The sequence below is a fragment of the Protopterus annectens genome, chromosome 8.part1 (assembly GCF_019279795.1).
Source record: "Protopterus annectens isolate FY-2018-M chromosome 8.part1, PAN1.0, whole genome shotgun sequence".
Lineage (NCBI taxonomy): Eukaryota > Metazoa > Chordata > Ceratodontiformes > Protopteridae > Protopterus > Protopterus annectens.
Genome location: NC_056742.1, coordinates 386,355,618 through 386,382,308, shown reverse-complemented (window position 1 = coordinate 386,382,308; position 26,691 = coordinate 386,355,618). Strand labels below are relative to the sequence as shown.

The window sequence follows — 26,691 nt, the reverse complement described above, 5'->3', positions numbered from 1 at the left end:
ATGCAGCACCATTTGTTACCCTGCCCCTCTTCCCCTTGTCTGCCCCCCCAAATTATACCATCATACATAACTCCCAATTATCACTAGGCAGCAGCTCCTAAAAATACTGTATAAGGCTAGGAATACAGCATCGATTTGCCCCAGTAATTTCCCAGGATGTCTCCTAAATACACTGAAGGATGACTTCTCTGCACCTCTGGAGTCACTATTTAACCATAGCTTCCAGACAGGCTTTGTGTGACATGAATGGAGGACTGCAATTGTCATTCTTCTGCAAAAGGGGGGGTATAAATGGACTTTGGGAACCATAGTCACATAAATCTTACTAGTTTCATATGTAAAACCATAGAAAGAATTGCCATAAATATGATTAATAATGACATAGGAAAATTTCAAACATTGGATCCAGCCCAGCATGGCTTCATCAAAGACAGAGCCTGCCTACTCAGCTGGGTGGACATCTTTGAAAAAGTGACCAAGGCAATGGATGAGGGCAAAATGGTGCATACTGCCTACCTTGACCTGGTTAAGGCATTTGATACAATACCTCACTCAAGCATTGTAAACAAACTCATGGAATTAGGCATTAACCCCTGTATTGCAAGCTGGATCTCGGATAGGACCCAGGAAGTTAGGCTGGGGAGACCACCTCCACAAAGAGGCCAGTCACTAGCATAGTCCCTCAGGGCTCTGTGCTGAGCCTGATCCTTTTTGGCATTTACTTTTCAGAAGACAAAACCAATGTCAAAGACATCTGACTGACCAAGTCTGAAGATGACTACAAACTAGACATCACAGAATCCCCCCAAGAGAGTAACATCCTACAAGAAGGACTAACACAGACAAATGACTGGTGTCAAAGCCATGGCTTAAAATTCAATGCCAAGAAATGCATAATAGCACCCTTCAACAAAATGGCCACCTAGGAAACTACCTTAGTGATAACACTCCCCTAGCAGTGTACCCAGTAGTCAGGGATTTGGGGATGTATGTGGATAGTAACCTGGCTTTTGGCCAACATGTATTTAAGGTACTAAAGAAATCATTCTATGTTGCTCAGCTTATAAGCAAGGCATAGCATCGTGGTCCAAGGACGTCATTGTTCCTTTGTTTTTGACCCTCATCAGACCCATTGAGTATAACACCACCTTCAGTATACACCTGACGAGGTGCATGCAGCATCTAGAATGTCCACAGAGGTTCCTGTTAAAAATAATACTGGGTGTAAACAACATACCCTCTGTAGATCATCTCAAATCCCTATCTCTATACTCGGTTTCCTATAGACTGTTGCAAGGTGATCTGTGCCAAACAATAAGATCAGAGCTACTCAGTCTAGGGACTTGAACATTGCTTGTGGCATAAACAGGACATGCTGGAGGGAGAGTTATGTATCTCAGACAATTACCCTTCTCTAGAACAAGCTTACCATCTATGTGACTCAGAGTTCTTCCCTACCTATTCAAGTGTAATCTGGACTAGTGGATGGGAAATCAAAAATTCACCCTTGGTCTAGAACATATGTCTCTAAGGGACAGAGGCAGTCTGTAAATCATACTCTGACTTACAAATACCCTTTAAAATAAGCTCTAAGGCTCAAAACCCCTTGTGGGATACAGTCTGGATGCATGGCTAGGCATATAAAGGCCCCAGTGGTCGTCTGCCTAGTATACACATATGAACCTATGAAACTAAGAAAGCAAGGGGTGTCAGCTGTTTCATGGGCTGATAGAAGTCTGTTGAGCCCTCAAGCAACTTCTAAATCAATTGCTTTGGCTCTGATGCTACACAAGATGTTTGAAGTGAAAGTGACATACTTTGAGAGTAGCACCTGGAACATTCTTTGCACAGTATTGATCATGGCTTTATCAAAGTCACTCAGTACGTATACTACTTGCAGGTCTAATCCCATAAATTAGTGATCACATGCATGGAACATAATAGGGCAAAGCACACGTCCTCGCCCTTCTGAGCCATTGTGCAGTGTTGCAATGGCATAACACAGATATTTAAATATATATTTTAGTTGATATATCCTTTGTTGACTAGGTTATTCCCACAAAGGACTTCCTCTCAGGGAGACCCAAGGTGGTATTTCTACTATTAGGGTAAATTTGGTTAAGATTTCCAGGAACTTCCCCTATTCTTCCATAGGTACAGTGCGATGTTTTAAATCCACCTGAGCTAGCACCAACTCAAGCAGTTTAACATCTCATATGACACTCAAGCTAAGTTTAACATCTCATATGAAGGAGACACACTCAGAAGTCCATGGTAGGAAAGGGTCATTTTGACAAACCGCTGATTATTTAAAAAAATAAAATAAAATAAAATAAGTATCCTTATTTACTTTAGTAGGTGAAATGGTTACTGATACAGCAGCTGCATGAAAAATAAACAGTATAATTTTCTAGTGGCTATAAACAACAGATAGTAACCAACATAAGCATAGCAAGAGAAACATTTAATTTAACTTTGTTTGAGCACAGCTTATTTGCATAATGCTAAGCTAATATGAAAACAGCTGAAAGCATCAAAAACAATTTAAATAGTTTCAAAAGTCCCTGCTTCTCAAAAACAAACTAGTCATAGATAGATATATCTGTGGTAGAAAATTAGCTCTGCAGTTCATCTTTCTCTGAGAGAGGGACATTCATACCTCTCAGCAGATCTTATTTCTTGGTTAATGCATTTTTGGGGTTCTGATGTACAAATAACCCTAGAATGATATAAGGACACAAAGATCACTGTTTCTAAGATTTTCCTGCTTTAGTGACAGGTTTCTACCCAAAGTGCTGTGCTGTTGACCTCTCTTCAGAAAAACATCGGCCTGTCTTAGGCCTCAAAAAAAGAAATTCAAGATTTGCTTTCTGACCTAACTCTGAGCTTTAAAAATCTTTAAATAAAACAACTGTGTAATAAAATGAGAGAAAATAAAAAGAAAGAATAATATGGGAAATTGGGCATACAAACTAAAACCCCAAATGAGATTTCCTCACAAAGTGTTATTTGAACTGCTTACATCAAATATAAGCTATCAGACTAATTTCCACAGCAGTAAGTTAATTAGCACAGGGGTGGGGGACATTCATGAGCAGAGTACCAAAAATCAAAACTTCTGTCTTTGCAAGATATACAAGTGCCAGGCAGAAAATGGAAAATGGGAGTGATCCTTTGATATCAATATTTACCTAAAATACACTGCCTCTGTCTGACATTAACTACAGTCAGTAAATTTGCTCAGGTATACAAACTCATCGTGTCAGGAAAGGCTGATCAGTGGTGGGGTCCCAACCAAGTGTGTTTGTGTGCTACTGTTTGGCACTGATATCTGGGGCTGCCTACTACAGGAAATATCTGGACTGGAACAAGACATCCTGCAGCACCAAGTTCCACATATAGATGGAACTGAGCTACACAGACTGGATGCCGGGGGGGGTGGGACCATACACATGAGTGGTTGGGTTATTTTAAAGCGATCCACCATACTTCATTGACGATGGGTTACACAGATGTCTATGTAAAAATATATTGCATTTCCTAGTGGACAAGTGGTTCTACATACCCGTTTATAGCACATACCCACACTTACAGGGGGAACAGCTACTTCATTGCCTCGGCCTTTGATTTCAATGGGCCATTCCAATGCTTCAGCTCTGTACTTTGGTAAGGCTGAGGCTTTTGGAGCAAAGCAAGCCTGATTCCCCTTTTTGAAATCAGGCATAGGGCTGTCACAGTCTCCAGTAGCATACATTGAATGAGGACTGACAAACTATGTTTTAGGCTGGGGCATGGAGTAACTGCGTGGCATAGGGTGTTACTCCAAACTTTATGTCCTTTTGGAATCTGGTCCCTTGTGTTCCTTATTCTCTTCTCCTGAATCCATTAGCTGCATCATAGTAATAAATATATATATATATATATCTAGGGACCCAGACCGATGCTCTAGAGTGCTTTTCACTGAAGGCTTAATGGACGGACATACTTATGCGAAAGTGCTTTTAACCGAAAAAGCACTTTCACGTATGTATGCCTGCAGCCAAAGGGAGTCGTTGGGAATGACTGTTGTGGAGATCGTACTGCGTTGCGGGTAAGGGAATTTTTTTCCTTTTCCCCACTGTAGTGCGATCTCAGAGTGAGAATATTAAAGTAGGGGGTATAGGGGGGCATAGCCCCCCTGCATAAACACCTTTTTGTTGTTTTTCCTTTTTTTTTTTTTGATGCACTTTAACGAAATTGCTTTTTCTGTAAAAGCGCTTTCGTTAAACTACGTTCGGTGATTTTGGATTCGGACTGTTAAACTTTTGTTCAACAGTCCTAGATCCATATATATATATATATATATATATATATATACATATATATATATATATATATATGTGTGTGTGTGTGTGTGTATGTATATATATATATATATATATATATATATATATATATATATATTTTTTTTTTTTAACTTGCATTGCAAACTATGTCTTTTTTGCAGAAATGTTATCAACCCCTTTTTTGTGCCATCATTATCAAGCTCCACCCTGAGCTCTAGGCTTCGGTACTTCACCAGCTGGGAATGCATGATGCTATTAGCTTGCTGTACCAGGTTATTGCTGTGACAAAGCCAGTTTCCTTGTTTTGTGCCTTAGATCTAGGCAGAGGTATTGATGCTGGGAAACAGCTGATAATTGGCCAATATTTCAACTCCATTTTCATTTTGTGTTTGAAAGACTAATTTTTTTTAGTCCTTAAGGCATAACTATGAGGTCATCTTGCACAGCAGCTACAAACGTATCGTATTATAAATAACATCCCTCATGCTCTACATTTGTAAAAATATGCACATACACAAGCACTCACATGCAGATACTCAAACACACATACAGACACACACATACAGATACACTTGTTCACACACACACACACACACACACACACACACACACACACACACACATACATGCACATGTGAATATGTGTGCATGTGCACGCACACACACACCCACACACAGACACGTGCGTGCACACGTGAATATGTGCGCATGTGCATGCACACACACACACACACACACACACACACACACACACACACATACAATGTCATTTTTATTTGTAAGTTGAAGTAACTTCTGAATATACAAATATTTTATTTTCATGATGAAACCCTGATCCAAAGGCTTTGTTGTCTGGAAGAAGGCATACTATTTTTGGCCAGTCATTCTTAGTTCTTGTCAGTGTTAAGTGAAGCCACATATGGTGAAGAACACACAGAATACTTTGTGGATTGTTCTTTTGTTTTGGTGTCTTTTTACTTGTCGTATGCATTTGTTAACCAGTCCCCCAGCACTTCATCCATCACCTAGACAGTGGCACAGTGTCAGTGCAGTACAGGTAAAACAGTTATGTTAATCGGTTTGGCACACGGCAGTGTAGTTGCTTTGCTGATGGCAGGAAGTTAGAAAGTTGCACTTTCCTAAGCCACTGCAGCAAATCAAAGCAGTTCAGTTTTTTTTCTACACTTTAAAATCACAATGCATTTCTTCTTTACAATGTAAGGTAGATTTAAGCATAGACCTCCAAAATAAGCTAGTCTGCAGTGCATTAGTAATCTATAGCCATTCAATAAAACTTGCATGCACCTGTTGAAAGTGCTCTTTGAATGGTTCTGTGTGTTCTGATTAGCAGACCCTTCATCACTGTGAATGTGTAGAGACCACATCTGCTTTTAAATTTTTGGATCCATCCAGGATTGTCAGTAAAAAGTGTCTTTTGATATGCTGGGATGAAACTGAAGCTACACTTGTCACACCTTTTCTGTTACATTTGGCCTTTCCTCTGGCAGGTTACGATAGCTAACAAACTAAGCTGTCATTGCTTTCACCTTATCCTCACAATCAGCCATTCTAATTATTTTTCTATCATACATATTCATAATCTCTTTTGTTGTCCTAAAGTGTTTCTGTCTTTTAACAAAATTGGTTACTGTATGCATTCCAACACTAAACTCATCAGGCAATACTGGAAACTTTCTTAGCATTTGATGTGGTCGGCTGCTCTGAGCTTCTCTTTGATTTGTATTGGCCTTAACATTTTTTTTATTTCATTTGCTTGCTCATTGGGTGTTGTGAGGTTGTAAAATGTTTTTAGAGTTATGAAAAGGTATTTTATTTGCATTAAAGTGTTGTGCTTGTGGTTATCATCAAAAATGTTATTACAGTATGTTTCATATTGCTGGATTGTCACTTAGACATACGTTTTTGTCCACACACACACACACACACACACACACACACACACACACACACACACACACACACACACACACACACACACACACACACACACACACACACACACACACGTGCAACAATGCACACACACGCACACACATGCACACACACACACTACCCGAGTACTACAGGTGCTCATGTATTAGTAGCTCGTGATACACTTGCTTGCTGCCACTTGCTTATAAAAGCAAATGCTCAAATTCCCACTAGTCTAAACTCCCATTTCTACATATCCTACCTAACACCCGACCCTGTTCATTGTATAGCTTTACCTGAGATTTAACTCTAACCTTAAAACTCCCTTCTATTTCCCACCCCAATTCCTCGCTCCTTTACCCTAGAACTCCACTTCCTTTCCCTAACCCTAAAGCCTCTAATTGTTCACTAAACCTAGAACTCTAACTCACTTCCCTCAACCTAAATTCCCTTTTCAATCCCTAACCCTAAAACTCCCTTCTCATTCCCTAAAGCTAAAACTCCCTTCCCAATTCTTAAGTCTAACCCCCTACAGCTCTCTAATCCTAAAGTCCTCCTTCTGCTCCACCCCATAGATGCTTCCCTGAATTCATATTTGAAGTTGGACATAAGCAGCAGTATATACAAGCTACAGTGCACTCGACTCACTGGTTTCAAAACAGAGGTTTTCAAGCTGCACCAGTATCAGTTTTTATTACCTTTATATGTTTGTAACGCATCCTGCCCAGGGGCAGCATGGCACTTGTGTTTGCTTGTCATGCACTCCTTTTTGATGTCTTGATGTTGTTTTGTTCTAGATTATATGTATATTTTTTTGTTAATTTCTTATGTGATCGTATTCATCTGAGCTGTCCCTACATATGGTCCATTGAGATCAGTGTACTACCCTGGTAAACAAATATAAGTAAATATATAAATAATGCTAATAATTATATAAATAAATAAATACAAATAGATACATACTTTACCCACATACGCATTCCTCTTATATATGAGTATTTCTTAAATTACTCTCCATCTCTGTATCCATGTGGCTAGGACACTTCCCAATTGCAGCCTGTCACACTGCCTAGTCCTAGCCTGTTCCTTCTGTGACTGCCTAGTCCTGGCCTGTTCCTTCTGTAAGTGCCATAAGCCATGTGGGCCATAACAGGGTGTCCATTGCTGCTGCAGTGAATTTACTCATCTGTGCTGTCTGTTTGCTGTATATCTTCAGTCTACCAGTCACGCTCAGTTTCCCTACTGCCTCAGCCTGCACAGTGCCAGGTATCTTCCCGTTTGGTTCTTTCTGTGTTACTACACTGTGTGTTTCATTTGTATACTCTGACTTGCTTGTGGGCTAGGCTTTTCTGTGATTTCTAGGCCTGTTATTTGGAGATGGCATGTTGGCACTATGATGCTGTACAGTGCCCCTTTGGCAGTGTGTTCAAAATAACAGGACTGGTACGTGTTTCACTGGGCCATGATCTTTCCTCAGCATCCTGTGCCTTGTAGGTGCACAATTAAGGCCATGCAATCCAGCTGCTCCTTCCAGCCCAATCAGTTTCATTGATATCAAGGCTTTCTGAATGCTGACATTTCAGCTCTCTGGTCTGCTATGACAGAGGTACATAGTAAGTTTTTTTGACAATGTTTCTGTATATAATGACCATGTAAGCAAGGTCAGTTGGGGAACATGGGTATAATATCGCTAGGCTTGTAAAGGCTCTAGGGCTATTAGCTTAGCAACCTCCTATGAACCTATGAACCTCTATAACCCTCCCCCCAAATCTAACCCTAAAACTCTCTTCCTGCTCCCTAAACAACCTGAAATTTCCTTTCTGCTTCCTAAAGCTAAAACCCCATCCAGTCCATAACCCTACCACCCTCTTCAAGAAGATTCCTACCCCTAATACTCCCTTCCCACACCCTAAACCTAAAATCCCCCTACTCTAAACCTAAAGCACCCTTCTCCACTGGTGCCCTAAGCCACACTCCCACTCCTTTAGCACGGTTGCTGCAGTTACCTCGCGCAAACTTGCTGCTTGCCTGAACTCATATATGGTGTGTGAGCACCTTTCTGTGGGAGCTACAAGATGCTCGAGGCCATGGCTTCATGGCAGTGGGTTTTGAGTGCTTGGGACTTGAGTGCTTGTAGATCACCCTGTGCACTTAGTACATAGTCCTGCTTGAATTATGAAGAGCTTCTCTTTTAACAAGTACAGCCTCACTGCAATTACTCCAGTCTCCAGCTGTAGGGGTGCAGGGTCAGTGGTGTCTGGGGATTTCCTCTTCTGTCTCATGAGACTGATGAAACAATTTTGTTGATGCTTCTGTCCTCCAGTCATTTGGATATTGGACATCCAGGCTGCTCTTTGAACCTACATCCTCTGTAACACTGGTGGACACCAGCTCCCACAACCACAGGCAAGCTACAAAGAATTTATTTTACTTTCTAAGCTTTAACACTTGTTCTTTGCCCATTTATGAACACCATATGTAAGAAAATCTATATTTCAAAGAGAATGAATTGAAATTCAGGTCTAAGGATGGACTCAGAAATGTGATGATTGAAATTAAAACAAGTAAGATTATGCTCACAGCCATACAAAAAGTACATTCAAAATATGGTTTTGGTAATCCTCTCAACCTCTTAATGCAATAAATCTGTACAAAGCTTGACAAAATGGGGTACAAATAGGGACATATTTTAAATATTGCTCTTATAAACTCAGAAAGTTGCTAGAGTAACAGGATTTGCTTTAATATACATATATAGACATATTTTAAATATTGCTCTTATAAACTCAGAAAGTTGCTAGAGTAACAGGATTTGCTTTAATATACGTTTTCCGAAGGATTTGAAGTCTGAAACTCAGTTATATGTCATTACTTAGTGACTACAATCCTGAGATCATCCCAGTGATTCGCCAGGAAAAAAGAGGGATAGGCCAAAAATATGAGCCAAAAATCTGGACATTCTATGGAAATCTATACAGCTGAGAGGTATGTTTGGTGTACAAAAACATTAAGGACCAGTGGTTAAGACAGTGTGTGGGATTGGCAATCTTACTTTCAGACAGAAAACAAGAAATGACTTCAAAGCTGAAAGCAAAAACATTTAAAACATGTTAAAGTAAACTTGGATTATTATATGGGAGGCAAAATTAAAAAAAAGCTTCAGTTGCATAGCATTGCACAAGGGGTTAAACTGAGTTATTTTGCCTTCTGAACAAGTAAACAGCTTTTGTGTGTCCATCCCTTGTGTCTCGGTAGGATTACTCTCAGGCTGTTGAATGCAAATGTAAGAAAATGCTGTGTGAACTTTTCCAGTACATTACACCACAGGACACGCAGCTTCTGTTTATAGCATGCAGCCTGTTTTGCTTGCTGGTAGTAGCTTTACATTAAGCCTAAGGCGAAAACTTTGTTGTGATTAAGAATTTTGTAGACAGTCCAACCTCTACATAACTGAAAAAAGTACTGTGATTTTGTGTTGTAATTATGTAGATACCTCAGAAGTGAATAGTTGATAGTCCTAGTGTTCCTGTACTATAAAAGCAAACAGTTTCACCATTGTTTAATTTGCTGCTATAGCAAGCTTCCAAAGTGTAAAACTGAGAATGGAGACCAAGTTAAATACAGGAGGGCTTGTGTGTGCTGTTTGGATAAAGGTTCATTTAAACGGATGCCATCCACACTGTCTTGGTCTTTACAACAGGTATATGACAGCTAAACACCTAACATTTGCTGAATGTGGGAGATCTACCATTGGCAGAATGGTTTCTTCTGGAATTCTGCAGTCCCCAAATGTTTCTGTAATTGTACATTGTACTGTGAGATCACAGACGTGTGAGTATGTTTTTCACCCCTGTATTTCTCCAGGCTTATGTTAGATTATCAAGTGTTCGGAAAGTTGAACATCATATGGTTGAGACCATATCATTGGCTTTCTGAAAACACAAAGTGGTTGTATTGAGTTCACAGTAAACTGGGGATCAGGGAATTTTTCCTCTTTTCCCCACTGTGTTGGTGTGTATAATCTCCATGGAGTGTGTGTTGAATGGGGGCTTGCCTCCCTGCAAAACCACAGATTTTGTTGTTTTGCACCATTTCAGTTTTCAGGAAGTCGATATCATCTTGACTATATGACTTTCAGCTTTCCGAACACTTAATAATCTGACATAAATCCATTTCTCCATGGTTACATGATTACGTAGATGGTATGTATAAGTGAGGGAAGTACAGAGTGAAGCCCCCACATGACTTTTAGGCTTGCCCTTTGCAAAAAAAAAAAAACATTGTTTCGATGGTGTCAATCATGGTTTCATCAGGTGTGTTGTTCAATTACTATCACTCATCCAGTATGCCCTGAAAGGGTTACATCTCGACTTCTCATAGGATCCCAGTTAACATATTTTATGCATAAATTGTGATGCTCACATTTCCCACATTTTATAATAGCTTGTATTATATGCAACTTTCTTTGCACATTTTCTTTTGTGATGTTCATTGGTGTGTTATGTCTTAGCTTATAGTCATTCCCATGCATTAAATTGCACCGAGTACACATTTTTCTTATATATTTTCTCAGCAGGCACATTCTAGGCCATGCTTTTTCTACTGCTCAAGGTCCTAATTCACTTTCTAGCTTCCTGAACTACTCCTCATGCAGCACATCTAGTCGAGGAAAAAGCCGTTTAGTTCAGGCTCAGAAATGGACATGGGATATGAGTGGGGGGATGGGTGCAGTCTACCTGACGCTGAAGTACTTCATAAAAATATTTGACGGTGTACGGATAACATTGCAACCTGTGAATTGTAGTATCTCAGATGTATGACTAGACCACATAAAATAAAAAGGAGGCAATAGTTATACAGCTGTCAGAGCAGCATGGCACTATGTGAAGGTGAATATGGCACCAAGGCTAGGCTATGGCGTAATATATCATTAACAGAGTTTAGTAACAAGCAAATTCACCCCTGGGATCTCCCCAGTGTCCCTGCTAGACAGAGGCACAGTAAACTAATCTTAAAACGGTACCTTCTGTGACCTACTTTACAGAGGCACAGGAGGCTAATCTAATAGGGAGGCGGAAGCCAAATACACTCTGGCTAGGCTTATAAATGCCCTAGGGCAGATAGCCTAGTATCTACCTATGAACCTATGAACCTATGTAATGAAGGCTAGTTTGGAACAGGCATAGTGTGTAAGTCAGGGCTACTAATCATGTGGCATTGGCTGAAAACACATCAGATAAGATATGTGCTATTGAACTGATTGGAAGATATTTTTTTTACTTTACATACAAATTGTCTGGACTGCAAGGGCCCTTATTAATTCCTACTTCATACAAATAAGGCTAGACAGATTGGCAAACATAATGCATGTAAAATACTACAGATATGGCATCAAGGATGTAACACTTTTGTGACAGTGGCAGATCTGGCAGTGATCATACAGCATTTAGTCTTTTGTAGGACACATAGTCATATTTCTGGTATACTGTGGGTATTGGGAGTTCCTGACAAAGGTGAGACATACTGTGAGTATTGGAAATTCCTGGCAAAGGTGAGACATACTGGGGGTATTGGGAATTCCTGACAAAGGTGAGACATACTGTGGGTATTGGGAATTCCTGGCAAAGGTGAGACATACTGTGGGTATTGGGAGTCCCTGACAAAGGTGAGTCATACTGTGAGTATTGGGAATTCCTGGCAAAGGTGTGACATACTGTGTGTATTGGGAATTCCTGGAAAAGTTGAGACATACTGTGCATATTGGGAGTTCCTGACAATGGTGAGACATACTGTGGGTATTGGGAGTTCCTGACAAAGATGAGACATACTGTGGGTATTGGGAATTCCTGACAAAGGTGAGACATACTGTGGGTATTAGGAGTTCCTGGAAAAGGTGAGACATACTGTGGGTATTGGAAGTTCCTGACAAAGGTGAGACATGCTGTCGGTATTGGGAGTTCCTGACAAATGTGTGACATACTGTGGGTATTGTGAATTCCTGACAACAGTGTGACATACTGTGGGTATTGGGAGTTCCTGGCAAAGGTGTGACATACTGTGGATATTGGGAATTCCAGACAAAGGTGAGACATACTGTGGGCATTGGGAATTCCTGACAAAGGTGAGACATATGTGGGTTTTGGGAGTTCCTGGCAATGGTGTGACATATTGTGGGTATTGGGAGTTCCTGACAAATGTGTGGCATACTGTGGGTATTGGGAGTTTCAGACAAAGGTGAGACCTACTGTGGGTATTGGGAGTTGCTGACAAAGATGAGACATACTGTGGGTATTGGGAATTCCTGGCAAAGGTGAGACATACTGTGGTTATTGGGAATTCCTGGCAAAGGTGTGACATACTGTGGGTATTGGGAATTCCTGGCAAAGGTGAGACATACTGTGGGCACTGGGACTTCTTGACAAAGGTGAGACATACTGTGGGTATTGGGAATTCCTGGTAAAGTTGTGACATACTGTGGGTATTGGGACTTCCTGACAAAGGTGTGACATACTGTGGATATTGGGACATCCTGACAAAGGTGAGACATACTGTGGGTATTGGGAGTTCCTGACAAACATGTGACATACCTTGGGTATTGGGAGTTCCTGACAAAGGTGTGACATACTGTGGGTATTGAGAGTTCTTAGCAAAGGTAAGACATACTGTGGGTATTGGGAGTTCCTAACAAAGGTGAGACATACTGTGGGTATTGGGAGTTCCTGACAAAGGTGAGACATACTATGGGTATTGGGAGCTCCTGACAAAGGTGAGACATACTGTGGGTATTGGGAGTTCCTGACAAATGTGTGACATACTGTGGGTATTGGGAATTCCTGGCAAAGGTGTGACATACTGTGGGTATTGGGAATTCCTGACAAAGGTGTGACATACTGTGGGTATTGGGAATTCCTTGCAAAGGTGTGACATACTGTGGGTATTGGGAGTTCCTGACAAACGTGTGAAATACTGTGGGTATTGGGAATTCCTGGCAAAGGTGTGACATACTGTGGGTATTGGGACTTCCAGACAAAGTTGAGACATACTGTGGGTATTAGGAGTTCCTGACAAATGTGTGACATACTGTGGGTATTGGGAATTCCTGGCAAAGGTGTTAGATACTGTGGGTATTGTGAATTCCTGACAAAGGTGAGACATACTGTGGGTATTGGGAATTCCTGGCAAAGGTGTGACATACTGTGGGTATTGGGAGTTCCTGACAAAGGTGAGACATACTGTGGGTATTGGGAGTTCCTGGCAAAGGTGTGACATACAGTGGGTATTGGGAAATCCTGACAAAGATGAGACATACTGTGGGTATTGGGAATTCCTGAGAAAGGTGAGACATACTGTGGGTATTGGGAGTTCCTGGCAAAGGTGTGACATACTGTGGGTATTGGGAGTTCCTGACAAATGTGTGACATACTGTGGGTATTGGGAATTCCTGACAAAGGTGTGGCATACTGTGGGTATTGAGAGTTTCTGACAAAGGTGAGACATACTGTGGGTATTGGGAATTCCTGACAAAGGTAAGACATACTGTGGGTATTGGGAATTCCTGGCAAAGGTGTGACATACTGTGGGTATTGGGAATTCCTGGCAAAGATGTGACATACTGTGGGTATTGGGAGTTCCTGACAAAGGTGAGACATACTGTGGGCATTTGGAATTCCTGGCAAAGGTGAGACATACTGTGGGTATTGGGAATTCCTGGCAAAGGTGTGACATACTGTGGGTATTGGGAATTTCTTGCAAAGGTGTGACATACTGTGGGCACTGGGACTTCCTGACAAAGGTGAGACATACTGTGGGTATTGGGAATTCCTGGCAAAAGTGTGACATACTGTGGGTATTGTGACTTCCTGACAAAGGTGTGACATACTGTGGCTATTGGGACTTCCTGACAAAGGTGAGACATACTGTGGGTATTGGGAGTTCCTGACAAATTGTGACATACTGTGGGTGTTGGGAATTCCTGACAAAGGTGTGACATACTGTGGGTATTGGGAATTTCTGGCAAAAGTGAGACATACTGTGGGTATTGGGAATTCCTGACAAAGGTGTGACATACTGTGGGTATTGGGAATTCCTGACAAAGGTGTGACATACTGTGGGTATTGGGAATTCCTTGCAAAGGTGTGACATACTGTGGGTATTGGGAGTTCCTGACAAACGTGTGAAATACTGTGGGTATTGGGAATTCCTGGCAAAGGTGTGACATACTGTGGGTATTGGGAATTCCTGGCAAAGGTGTTAGATACTGTGGGTATTGGGAATTCCTGACAAAGGTGAGACATACTGTGGGTATTGGGAATTCCTGGCAAAGGTGTGACATACTGTGGGTATTGGGAGTTCCTGACAAAGGTGAGACATACTGTGGGTATTGGGAGTTCCTGGCAAAGGTGTGACATACTGTGGGTATTGGGAGTTCCTGACAAAGGTGAGACATACTGTGGGTATTGGGAGTTCCTGGCAAAGGTGTGACATACAGTGGGTATTGGGAATTCCTGACAAAGATGAGACATACTGTGGGTATTGGGAATTCCTGAGAAAGGTGAGACATACTGTGGGTATTGGGAGTTCCTGGCAAAGGTGTGACATACTGTGGGTATTGGGAGTTCCTGACAAACGTGTGACATACTGTGGGTATTGGGAATTCCTGACAAAGGTGTGGCATACTGTGGGTATTGAGAGTTTCTGACAAAGGTGAGACATACTGTGGGTATTGGGGAATTCCTGACAAAGGTAAGACATACTGTGGGTATTGGGAATTCCTGGCAAAGGTGTGACATACTGCGGGTATTGGGAATTCCTGGCAAAAATGTGACATACTGTGGGTATTGGGAGTTCCTGGCAAAGGTGTGACATACTGTGGGTATTGGGAATTTCTTGCAAAGGTGTGACATACTGTGAGCACTGGGACTTCCTGACAAAGGTGAGACATACTGTGGGTATTGGGAACTCCTGGCAAAAGTGTGACATGCTGTGGGTATTGTGACTTCCTGACAAAGGTGTGACATACTGTGGGTATTGGGACTTCCTGACAAAGGTGAGACATACTGTGGGTATTGGGAGTTCCTGACAAATGTGTGACATACTGTGGGTGTTGGGAATTCCTGACAAAGGTGTGACATACTGTGGGTATTGGGAATTTCTGGCAAAAGTGAGACATACTGTGGGTATTGGGAATTCCTGACACAGGTGAGACATACTGTGGGTACTGGGAGTTCCTGACAAAGGTGAGACATACCGTGGGTATTGTGAATTCCTGGCAAAGGTGTGACATACTGTGGGTATTGGGAGTTCCTGACAAATGTGTGACATACTGTGAGTATTGGGAGTTCTTGACAAAGGTGTGACATACTGTGGGTATTGAGAATTCTTGGCAAAGATGAGACATACTGTGGGTATTGGGAATTCCTGACAAAGGTGAGACATACTGTTGTATTGGGAATTCCTGACAAAGGTGAGACATACTGTGGGTATTGGGAGTTCCTGAAAAAGTGTGGCATTTTGTGGGTATTTGGAAGTTCTGAAAAAGGTGTGACATACTCTGGGTTGATTGACTACTGGCACACTGTTGGATAGGAGATATGGTTCTATGAACATAGTGCACTTAATTTGAGGTCAACGTATCAAGGATGGGCTTTGTGTGTGTGTGTGTGTGTGTGTGTGTTTGTGTGTGTGTGTGTGTGTGTGTGTGTGTGTGTGTGTGTGTGTGTGTGTGTGTGTGTGCGTGTGTGTGTGTGCGTGTGTGTGTGTGTGTGCGTGTGTGTGTGTGTGTGTGTGTGTGTGTGTGTGAGATCAAGCACAAATGTGGCATACTGTGGTGTGTGATCATTCTGCTAAGGATGCAGCATTGTGTAATAGCAGAGGAATAAATACTAAAGGAATGCATTGTAATGATGGGATAACTATGATATCAGGGATTTGGGATATTGTACATTTGGAGGAAATAGCACCACAGACATGGCAAACTGTGGCAGAGTACCACTACATGTCAAACAAAGTGCAGCTTTGGCTACCTTTAAGCCTAATCTTGATGACTGGATGGGTAGACGCTTATTTACATGAGTGCCATCATGTAAGGCCCTGCTCAATTTGAGAGGTACGCAGGATTAAATACTTGATAAGGGTGGCAACAACTTTTCTGTTTGTCTGCTTAAATGTATGTATGGCTTAGCATCTTATGGTTCCTGTGATTGCTTACCTAGTGTTATTACTTATGTAGTGTTATCCCCATGCTCCTATACTGTATATAGGGGTAAGATGCACACAGATACAACAAGATGTTAATTGGGGAACAGTATGACAAAATGTAACTATTTTTTTAATGTATTTTATTTATTAGTCAGTTAAGTAAACTGGTCCACATTTTACCCTTCTAAGCCTTAAGACCAAACGAGCAAGTGTAAATACAATATATATGGACCGTTTAGAGTAATTAATAGGTCAACATGTTTGATGAGCTGGAAGGAAATCAGAGTACTGAAAGACATCTCATGTAGATAGGGTGAAAACATAGACTGAAACCAACACTGAGTCATTGTGGTAAGCAACAGCACAGACATACATACAGATATGTCTGTGATGTACCACTGTACCATAAGCTGGAAAGCGTAATGCCAAAGATGTGGGTCACTAAGAAGCAACAGTGGCAAGGCTTTGGCTCATTGTGGACATTAAGAATGTGTGATAGTATGTATGGGGGACAGTCTAGCAAGGTGTGGTTTACTGTGCATTAAAACAAAGTGCCAGTTTTGTTGAATACTGTGGACATTTGTAATGTGGTGGTATGGATGTCATATACAGATATACTACTTAGCTGGGGACATGGTGCCATGTTTGAGGTATATTGTTCATAGGTTCATAGGTAGGTACTAGGCTATTGGCCCTGGGGCCTATACAAGCCCAACCAAAAAGGTACCATGGCTTTTGCCAGCCAAGAAAATTATTTTCCAGTGCCACTGTCGAGCAGTGCCACAGAGGTGATCCCCAGGGTGAATTTCCTATTTCCCATCCAAGCATCAAGATTTTTCTTGAAGAGTGCTAATGAGGAGCTTTGTTTGATATAGATAGGTAGTTTATTCCAGAGTATGGGAAGTCTCTGGGGCAGGAATCTATCCCTCCGGCATGTTCTGTTTATTGTGGAGACAAGGTTTAGGTCCCTAGAGTATGTAGCTCGGAGGGATTGGGATTTCTTTAAGTGGAGCATGTCCAACAGCTCTGGGTTTGACATAGTTTTGTATGTTAGGAAAAGATCACCTCTGAGTAGGCGATATGTGACAGAGTAAAGCTGGAGTTTTTTGAGACGGTCTGCGTAGGGCATCTGTGAGTCTGGTAATCCTCTTTGTGAGGTATTTCTGCGGCCTTTCCAGTTGTTGTAGATGTCTTGTGAGGTACATACCAAAAGGGGCATTATACTCTATAATGGGTCTAGTGAGAGATGAGTAGAGGGGAACAATGACCTCTTTTTTTCTGGATGAGAAACCTTTTGTGATGAGGTGTGCCACATAGAAGGATTTCCTGACTACTGTGGCGATGTGATTATCAAAGGAGAGACTACTGTCCACCTGTGTCCCAAGGTCTCTTATTACCAAAGGGGATGACAATGCACTTTTTGGCATTGAGCTTGAGGCCATGGCCTTGACACCAGGCATCTGTCTTAGTGAGGCCCTTTTGTAGGATGTCCACATCGTTAGAAGTTTCTATTATGGCTCCTAGTTTGCAGTCATCTGTGAACTTCATTAGCCAAAGACCTTCTGTGTTAGCCTGTACTTCAGAGAAGTAGATACCAAACAGGAGAGGACCCAGGACTGAACCCTGTGGTACTTCACTTGTCACTGGTCTGAAGTCGAATTTGGAGTCTGTTAATTTCACAGTGTGGGTTCTGTCAGTGAGCCAGTTGGCAACCCATCTTGTGACATAGGGATTTATACCTAGTTTAGTGAGTTTATCTATAATTCCAGAGTTGGGGATGGTGTTGAAAGCCTTGGCAAGATCTAGATAGGCTGTGTGAACCACCTTACCCTTGTCTACGGCTTTGGTGACTGCTTCAAAGAAGTCTATCAGGTTTAGGAGACATGATCAGCCTTTTACAAACCCGAACTGTGTGGGGTTCAGAGTTTGGAGATTACCAATGTCTTTGTTTATAAGTTCCATGATGATATGTTCTATGGCCTTGCAGACCAGGCTCATCAGGCTAATGGGGCGGTAGTTCCCGGGGTCCATGGTGGCTCCCCCCTTGTGGAGTGGGATAACCGTCGCTGTGCGCCATTCAGCAGGCACAAAGCCTGAGGTGAGGCTATGATTGAACATGGTACTTAGGTGGGGTGCCAGTTCGTTCTGTAGTTCATGTAGAACGCAACCTGGGATGGCTGTGAACTGTGGCAGTGTGATGCCAACAATGTGAGATAAGGTGCAGGAACACATAAACAAGATATGAAATATTTTTCATGTCAATGATGCAAGACATGCAACATAGTATGAAGAAGGGGAGCGTGTTTTCATGGTTTTGGTGAACAATAATGTAGAAAACAAGACATTGGCTCTGTGGCATAACATTGGGGTGGTGGACATGACATTGAGAATTTGGCATGTTTTGGGATTTGAACTATATTTATATGGTGAAGTCCATTTCATTGACTGGCATTTTTATGCATTTAGTCCTATCTCCTGAGGTGGTATGACCTCAGAAGCAAAGGGCACAGGGGCAAAGCCCCCCCCCATGAGAAGTATGATGGGATTATATCCCACTGCAGCCAGGGCAGTATTTGTGATCTGTGATATTGATGGAAATATCCAGTGAATGAAACAGGACTTGATGGCATATACAACATCTGTTTAGAACACACAATGATGAGACACAGAGTGGGGTGGGGTTGTAGTGCCAAGCATTGTCACATGTCTGCCATGTTACTTTCCCAGAAGGATCTGCCATTAGTCATTTTTAGAAGTAAAGGGAAAAGTTTAGTAATCCATCTCAAAGCCAATATTAGTGATCAGAACTCTTTTGGATAACATTATATTGCACTTTAAGTACTATAAACAAAGGTCAGTTCTCAGACAGCTTCAGTGCATAACAAATTGAAAAAAAAAATACATATTCTACTCAAATATACATACTAAAAGTATGCCTGAGAGGAAGGTTGCAGGATTTGTCTTATACAGCAACTTTTTGTATCTGTATAAGACAGATTCTTGGATTTGTGTGTGGACAGCAATGTGGTGATCAGTTTGTATGCATTGTGTTTTGACCCCCCCCATACACCTTATTCATGTGAGCTCCCATTTCTGCCCCTGCCCCTAACTCTAACCTTACACATATTCATTTACTAAAACCACTTTCTCTAAGAGTATTACTTTTCAGACAAATTCATGGTGTAGTAACTTTTTGGGTTAGCGATCGGAAACAGAAAATTTTGTTTCCCATTTCAGTCATTACAGTCTTGACTTTCTTTTGTTTTTTCTGTGTGTGTGTGTGTGTGTGTGTGTGCGTGTGTGTGTCTGTGTATATATATATATATATATATATATATATATATATATATATATATATATATATATATATATATATATATATATATATATATATATATATATATATATATATATATATATATATAGATAGATATGAGTCTACTTCACAATATCAAAACACCACATCATTGAGAATGAATTCAATGAGATGACATCCTTGAAACTTTAAAACATCAAACACCCGGAACTCCAAAAGCCATCCTTGGGAAAAGAACCACTTGGCTACCAGGACAAAAAACAAACAACAAAGCAAGTAAAACCCTCCAAAGTTGGGGGCTTCGGCCCCCACACAAACCCTAACTAAATATATCACCTCTGAGATCGCTCTACCTTGGGAAAAGGGCAATGTTCATACTGGTGGCCTTGTGTTTTTTTCCCGGGATTTGTTTTCAATGATCTAGGTGTGCAATATTTTAAAGTTTCAAAGATGTCATCTCGATGAATTCATCTTCAATAATGTGGTGTTTCGATAGAGCCGCAGTGGTGCAGCGGTTAGTGTTGTCACCTCACAGCAAGAGGTTCTCCCATTCGATTCTCGACTGGAGCACCTTCTGTGTGGAGTCTGCATGTCCTCCCTGTGGTCGAGTGATGTTAAAGATATGCAGGTAGGTGCGTGCATGAATGGGTGTGCCTTCTTTGAAGGTTGGGCGTCGGGCTGGCAACTCGGCATCGTAAACATCCACTGCCAATCTTTAGCAGACAGGAGTTCTGCTGTGGCGACTTCTAACCGGGAAAAGCCGAAAGACAAAATAAGATGTGGTGTTTCGATATTTTCAGGTAGACCCGTGTTTGTGTGTGTGTGTGTGTGTGTGTGTGTGTGTGTGTGTGTGTGTGTGTGTGTGTGTGTGTGTGTGTGTGTGTGTGTATATATATATATATATATATATATATATATATATATATATATATATACACACATACACATATACCAAATTGTAAATAGGTCACACAGACAAACCATTCAGTAAAAACTGCAAGAAAACTCCAGTCAAGCTACAGTTTTCACTGTGTGGTACTTTAAGCCTCCTGTAATGGAAGCCCATGGGATATATGCAAATGACCCTTTAAGGATATCAAGTGTTTCAGCTACATGGCTTCTGAATGTCTCATCAGCACAACATAAGTGGAAAGTTCAGCTATACTTCAGATACACAGGGTCTTTAAACCCAGCTGATGCCCATAAAGATGAAGGTGCCAGCAAAATATTCCACTAGTATCCAAACTAGAGGTTAAAATGGTCACACAAATTAGTTGTTATAAATCCTGTAGTAAAAAATACATGTACCAATTAACATACATACTTTACAAATATACAAACCCAATAAAACTATTGGCAAAGTATTATATAAATATTCAGTAGTTCATAACTGGAACAAACTCCCACTCAGTATAAGAAGCATTACACACTTCAATAGTTTCAAAAAAGAACTTAGAAATTGTCTAGCTAAATTATAGATGTGCCCTTGTCATGACCCCACATAAACCCTGACCTCTTCCTCTCTATTACTTATCTCCTCTATTACTTCTAGAACATGTCCAAAATTATTTCCCATGTGTTGGTCTATTATATCTATGTTACATTTATAATTTGTTTTAGATTTCTCACATTTGTAAACTGTTATATATTGCCATAGTTTGATTTTTGTATCTTTGTTAAAATATTTTTACTTTCCTTATTTTCATAAAATTATATAAGTAGCCAGAGCTTTTCTCCTCTGAAAATAGGCTTTAGCTCAGTTAGTCCAACCTGGTTAACAAATGTCAAATAAATAAATAAAAATAAAACTGAGAAACATGTCCAGAAATTGAACATTGTCCAGACATTGTAAAATAGTTAAAATAAAATTGAATGTTGTGATATACAGAACGGAAAAAATAACCCATTAAACAAAATGGAGGCAGATAGCACACAATTCAGTCTCAAAACATATTATAAATCAGTTGGATCTGGAACTAAAGAAACATTATCATGTATCATAGAAAGCCTCTCAACACTTCTACAGGATGAGTTTAGAGAAAAAGTAATTAAAGAAAGCAAATGAGATGTCAGGATGGTTGCATCTGATGTTTCATCACATTAAAATGGTTTCATTTATTGGTAAGAAATTTCATATTGTCACCAAAATTACTAAAGGTCTGTCAACAGAAAAAAAGGTATTTCAGTACACCAGTGTGTAAATCAGCCCTTCATGAGATGGAAATTTAAGTATTTAAACCACCGCCTGTAAACATTTAAATACAAAATCAATTACATGTAAAAATAAAAAGGAATCTGCTATCACTATAAGCACAGAAACAAATAAAATGAATAACACTTTTCTGTTATGAGCTTTGCACTAATGGCTCTGGCAGTTAAAACAGATAAGGCTCAGTACAGGTAAAGAGCTGCATGGTGTACCTATGGGTACAAGGTTAGATTTTGTCCACCTTTCTTTGCCCACTGTGTGACTTTGAACAAGTCACTTAATTACAGTCAGGAGCAGTCTTAGGGTTAGGGTTAGCATGGATTACTAAGATGGGGCAGGGAGAAACACTACATCTAACCCTTAACAATCACACAATCACAGTCAAACCCACATACACACAGACACATTGTGCACACACACACACACACACACACACACACACACACACACACACACACACACACACACACACACACACACCATAACCCTAAAACACACACACACCCTAGCACACACACACACACACACACACACACACACACACACACACACACACACACACACACACACACACACACACACACACACACACACACACACACACACACACACACACACACACACACACACACACACACACACACACACACACACACACACACACACACACACACACACACACACACACACACACATATGTACAGTCTGCTGCTGCTTTAGGTAGTTAACTGCACTGTATTACATTGTATCTATCAGCTGTAGCACTGTTGCAGCTAGTTTGTGTGGTCTTATTACGCTTGGGCTCTAAACCAGCTACTCTACATTAAGAAGGTGCTTTTCTGCAGCCTTGTGGTAGACGTATGTTGATCTGCTGCATTTAACTGTTTTACTTCATTAATTGGTGCCTTTTTGACTGTTTTTCTTGTCTGTGCCTGCTTCATTATCTGCACTTATTTTGCACTGTAATAGTGTTTAGATAGCATATACTACATCCAGACTTGCTGAATCTAGCCTGCTTATAATACACCTGAAATTCAAATCTAGCCATCTTACATTAAGAAGGGCTCCCTGCACCCTTGTGGCAGAAGAGTGTGAATATAGCCTTGTCTGAGCTGGGGGTTGCTGGAGAAACGATCACTGTGTGATTTCCTATTGGCAGACTAGTTTAAGACTGTTTAATTTTGCCTGTATATAAGCCTTGTGTTTGCGTGTAGTTGTGCACCACACAACGGGGGTTAGAGGTGCCCTGTATAGTAGCAAACTTCTAGAAACAAATTTTCCCTAGAAGTTTGTCAGTAGAACCCTCCCAGGCTTCCTTGCTGCACTGCAGGTAACTCAGTTGAGCACTGAGCAGGGTCACCACATTCCTTCACCCCTAATCCTCAATAGAATAAACCCCCTTGTTTAGTTAGTCGAATTAGTCCTAGAGCAAAAGCTAATCCAATATGCACACTCCCCAACTAGTCCTTATGGTTTAACCTGCTGCATTGGACAGCCAGTTCCTCAACATTTCACCAGCTAGCCTGATTGACATGAGCATCCTAGAGCAATGTATGTATACTGACGACCACTTGCTCCTAAAGCAAACAAATATAGTATGTGAGAGATATAACTATACAATGTAGCTGAAATCAATCCTCTCCTGTAACAATAAACAAGACATCAAACAGGTTGTCAGCACACATGTCTGTCTTCTCACACAAGACAAGGTCAAATCCCATAGACCCATCCATGCGGAGGTGCTAATTAATAGCCTACCAAAGGACCAGAGACCTCCCAAGCACAAACAGAGCACACATACTGGAACACGAACAGACCCCACTTCACATAGCAACACACCTCAAATCTTAATGTCCTGGTCATAGGAGATTCCATAGTGAGACACACAGATGTCTCCTCATCAAGCTGGACAAGGAGAAAGTCACAGTTAGCTGCTGGTCCGGTGCCTGGATCCATCAAATCATGCATGCACTCATGTCAAGCAACAACAATTACCGTTTTGACTCTGTCATAGTACATGTTGGAGCAAATGACTTGAGATGTACCTCTCTGGACTAAATGAAGAGAGACACAACTGAACTCTCAGATTATGAGTCCCAGGCAGGTAGGTCCCTAGCACTTAGTACATTTTACCTTCATCCAAGACGATGCCACAATATAGACAAAAATGATTGACTTCAACAATTGGCTTAGCTTCTGGTGTCAATCCAAGGGGATCCAGTATCTGTCAGCCTGGGAACACATGGTCGACAGACCATGCTGCTTTGCCAGAGATGGTCTTTACTTGTCTCCTCTAGGCTTTCAGATACTGGTAAAGATGCTTGCCTCCCCCATAGTGCCTTTGTAGGCAATGTCAAAAAAATTCTCGACATAAAGAAATCCACTCGAGACAAACTCAAGGTTATGCTGCTTAATGCTAGGAGCCTCAACAGAAAACTGCACTCCCTGGAAGCACTCCTCACCTTGGAAAGATGCAGACATCTGTGCAGTCACTGAGACTTGGTTCAAGGCTGCAGACAGCACCACAGCCATACAAGACTACAATGCCTTCCACATGTTCAGACCCCAAAACAGGCATGAAGGAACCAATGGTGGAGGTGTATCCATCTTCATTAAATCCAGCTAGACCTCGAGATTGGTTAAACAGTACAACTCTATAGAGCTACTCCAGGTACAATTAAATATAGGTAAAACACCCTACCACATCATTGCTAACTACACATCTCCCACCATGAACCAAGAGAAGCACACCGACTACCTGGGCTTGCTAGAATCACTCCCTATACAGCCAAACACTTTGGTCATTGGAGATTTCAACTATCCTTCCATAGATTGGGCAACATACATGAGCAGAAATGTAATTGCCCTGAGATTCCTGGACTTTGTTAATTCAAATACTCTGGAACAGTTAGTTGGCACCCTTACAAGGGGCTCAAATGTCCTGGACCTGGTACTCACCAACATAGGGGGTCACTGCACTACCCCCTGTGTTACCCTCCTGGTGAGATCAGACAAAAAATCTGACACATTTGAAGTAAAGATCAGAATGGACACTCCCACAGGAGCAAACAAACTGAAACATTTCTCCAAAGCAAACTTTAGCTTACTAAGCAAGGGTATAAAAAGTTTCAAATCCCCTGCTAACACAGCCAACAATGACTGATATGCAGAGGAGTACACAAATGTCCTGTATAGACATTTAAACAACTGTGTGGAATCAGCTGTACCTGTCAGGATCAAAACCAGGTCCTTCCGAAGAAACAGGTCACCCTAGCGGACTGCAAGTTTAAATAGGTTATATAACAAAAGGAAGAAACTGTTATCCAAGAACAAGAAGGAACTTATTCACCAGAGGAATAATACCCTCCACAGCTTGAACAAGCAAATCAGAACTCTTGTAAAGTCCTCTAAAGCCAATTATGAGGCTAAATCAATATCTCTAGCTAAAGACACTCATAAAGCTTTTGTTAGCTATGTCCAAAATCTTAAAGGAAATGCCCAGCTTTGTGCCGAACCGATTATGGATAATACTACTCACACTGAACCTGAAGAAACTGCCAACCTGCTAGAAGACAGACTTGGTGCAAATTTCACCTTCCTGTCCCCACCAGACACACCCCAAAGCATCTCTGCCACCAGTCCACTACCTAGTATCTCCAAAGAGCAGGTCATATACACCTTCTCCAAGACCAAAAACACAGCCTCCATGGAAACTAGATAACATCCCATGCTGCTTACTAGACAATTTAAAACAAGACCTAGTGGAACCACTTGGCAGTCTCTTTAACCATAGCCTGAGAACTGGCTTTCTTCCAGCAGAGTGGAGAACAGCAACAGTAATCCCCTTACACAAAGGGGGGGGGGTCCATCATCCGACCCTGGGAACTATAGACCCATAAGCCTAACCAGCCTTATGTGCAAGACCATGGAAAGAATCATCATTGACCTTATCAACAAGGATATAGGTGACCACCACAATCTTGACCTGACCCAGTTTGGCTTTGTTAAGGGCAGGTTTTGCTTATTAAATCTGGTGGACTTGTACAAGAATGTCACCAAAGCCCTGGATGAGGGCAGAGCAGTTTATACCACCAATCTTGACTTAGCCAAGGCCTTCGACACAATCCCCCACTCAGGTATCATTGAGAAACTCTCCCAGCTGGGGATTAACCCATATGTCACTAGATGGTAGTTGCAAAGTGGTGCACCGACAGAATGCATACTGTCAAAATTGGGGATTCCACCTCCATCAGTAGACCAGTTACCAGTGGTGTACCACAGGGAACTGTGCTGGGCCCTCTACTATTTGGAATCTACTTCTCGGACATCCAGGCAAAAGTAGATGGCCTGTGGTTTACAAAGATTGCAGATGACTGCAAACTAGATGCAATCATTGAGTCCCCCAGCGATATTAACATATTAAAAAAGGGGATAACACAGACTAATGATTGGTGCCAGAGTTACGGTCTAAAACTAAACACAAAAAAGTGCTTCATTATCCCCTTTGGCAAAGAAGTGGCCCCTGCAAATTACATTATAGACAAGACCCCCTCCCAAGCTCAAATACAGTGGTGAGAGACTTGGGAACACAGGTTGACAGCAATTTAAACTTCGATCACCATTTCTCCACAGTGGTAAGGAAAGCCTTCTATGTTGTGCATCTCATAAATAAGGGCACTCATCCAGGACTAAGGATGTTATAACTCCTTTAT

General features: G+C 41.3%; 1 protein-coding gene across 1 annotated transcript in view; it reads left to right on the top strand.

Annotated features, from left to right (window-relative positions):
- LOC122810137 (polycystic kidney disease protein 1-like 2) overlaps positions 1–26,691 on the top strand; it is a 369,247-nt gene that overhangs the window by 76,388 nt on the left and 266,168 nt on the right. The gene's annotated exons all lie outside the window — the stretch shown is intronic.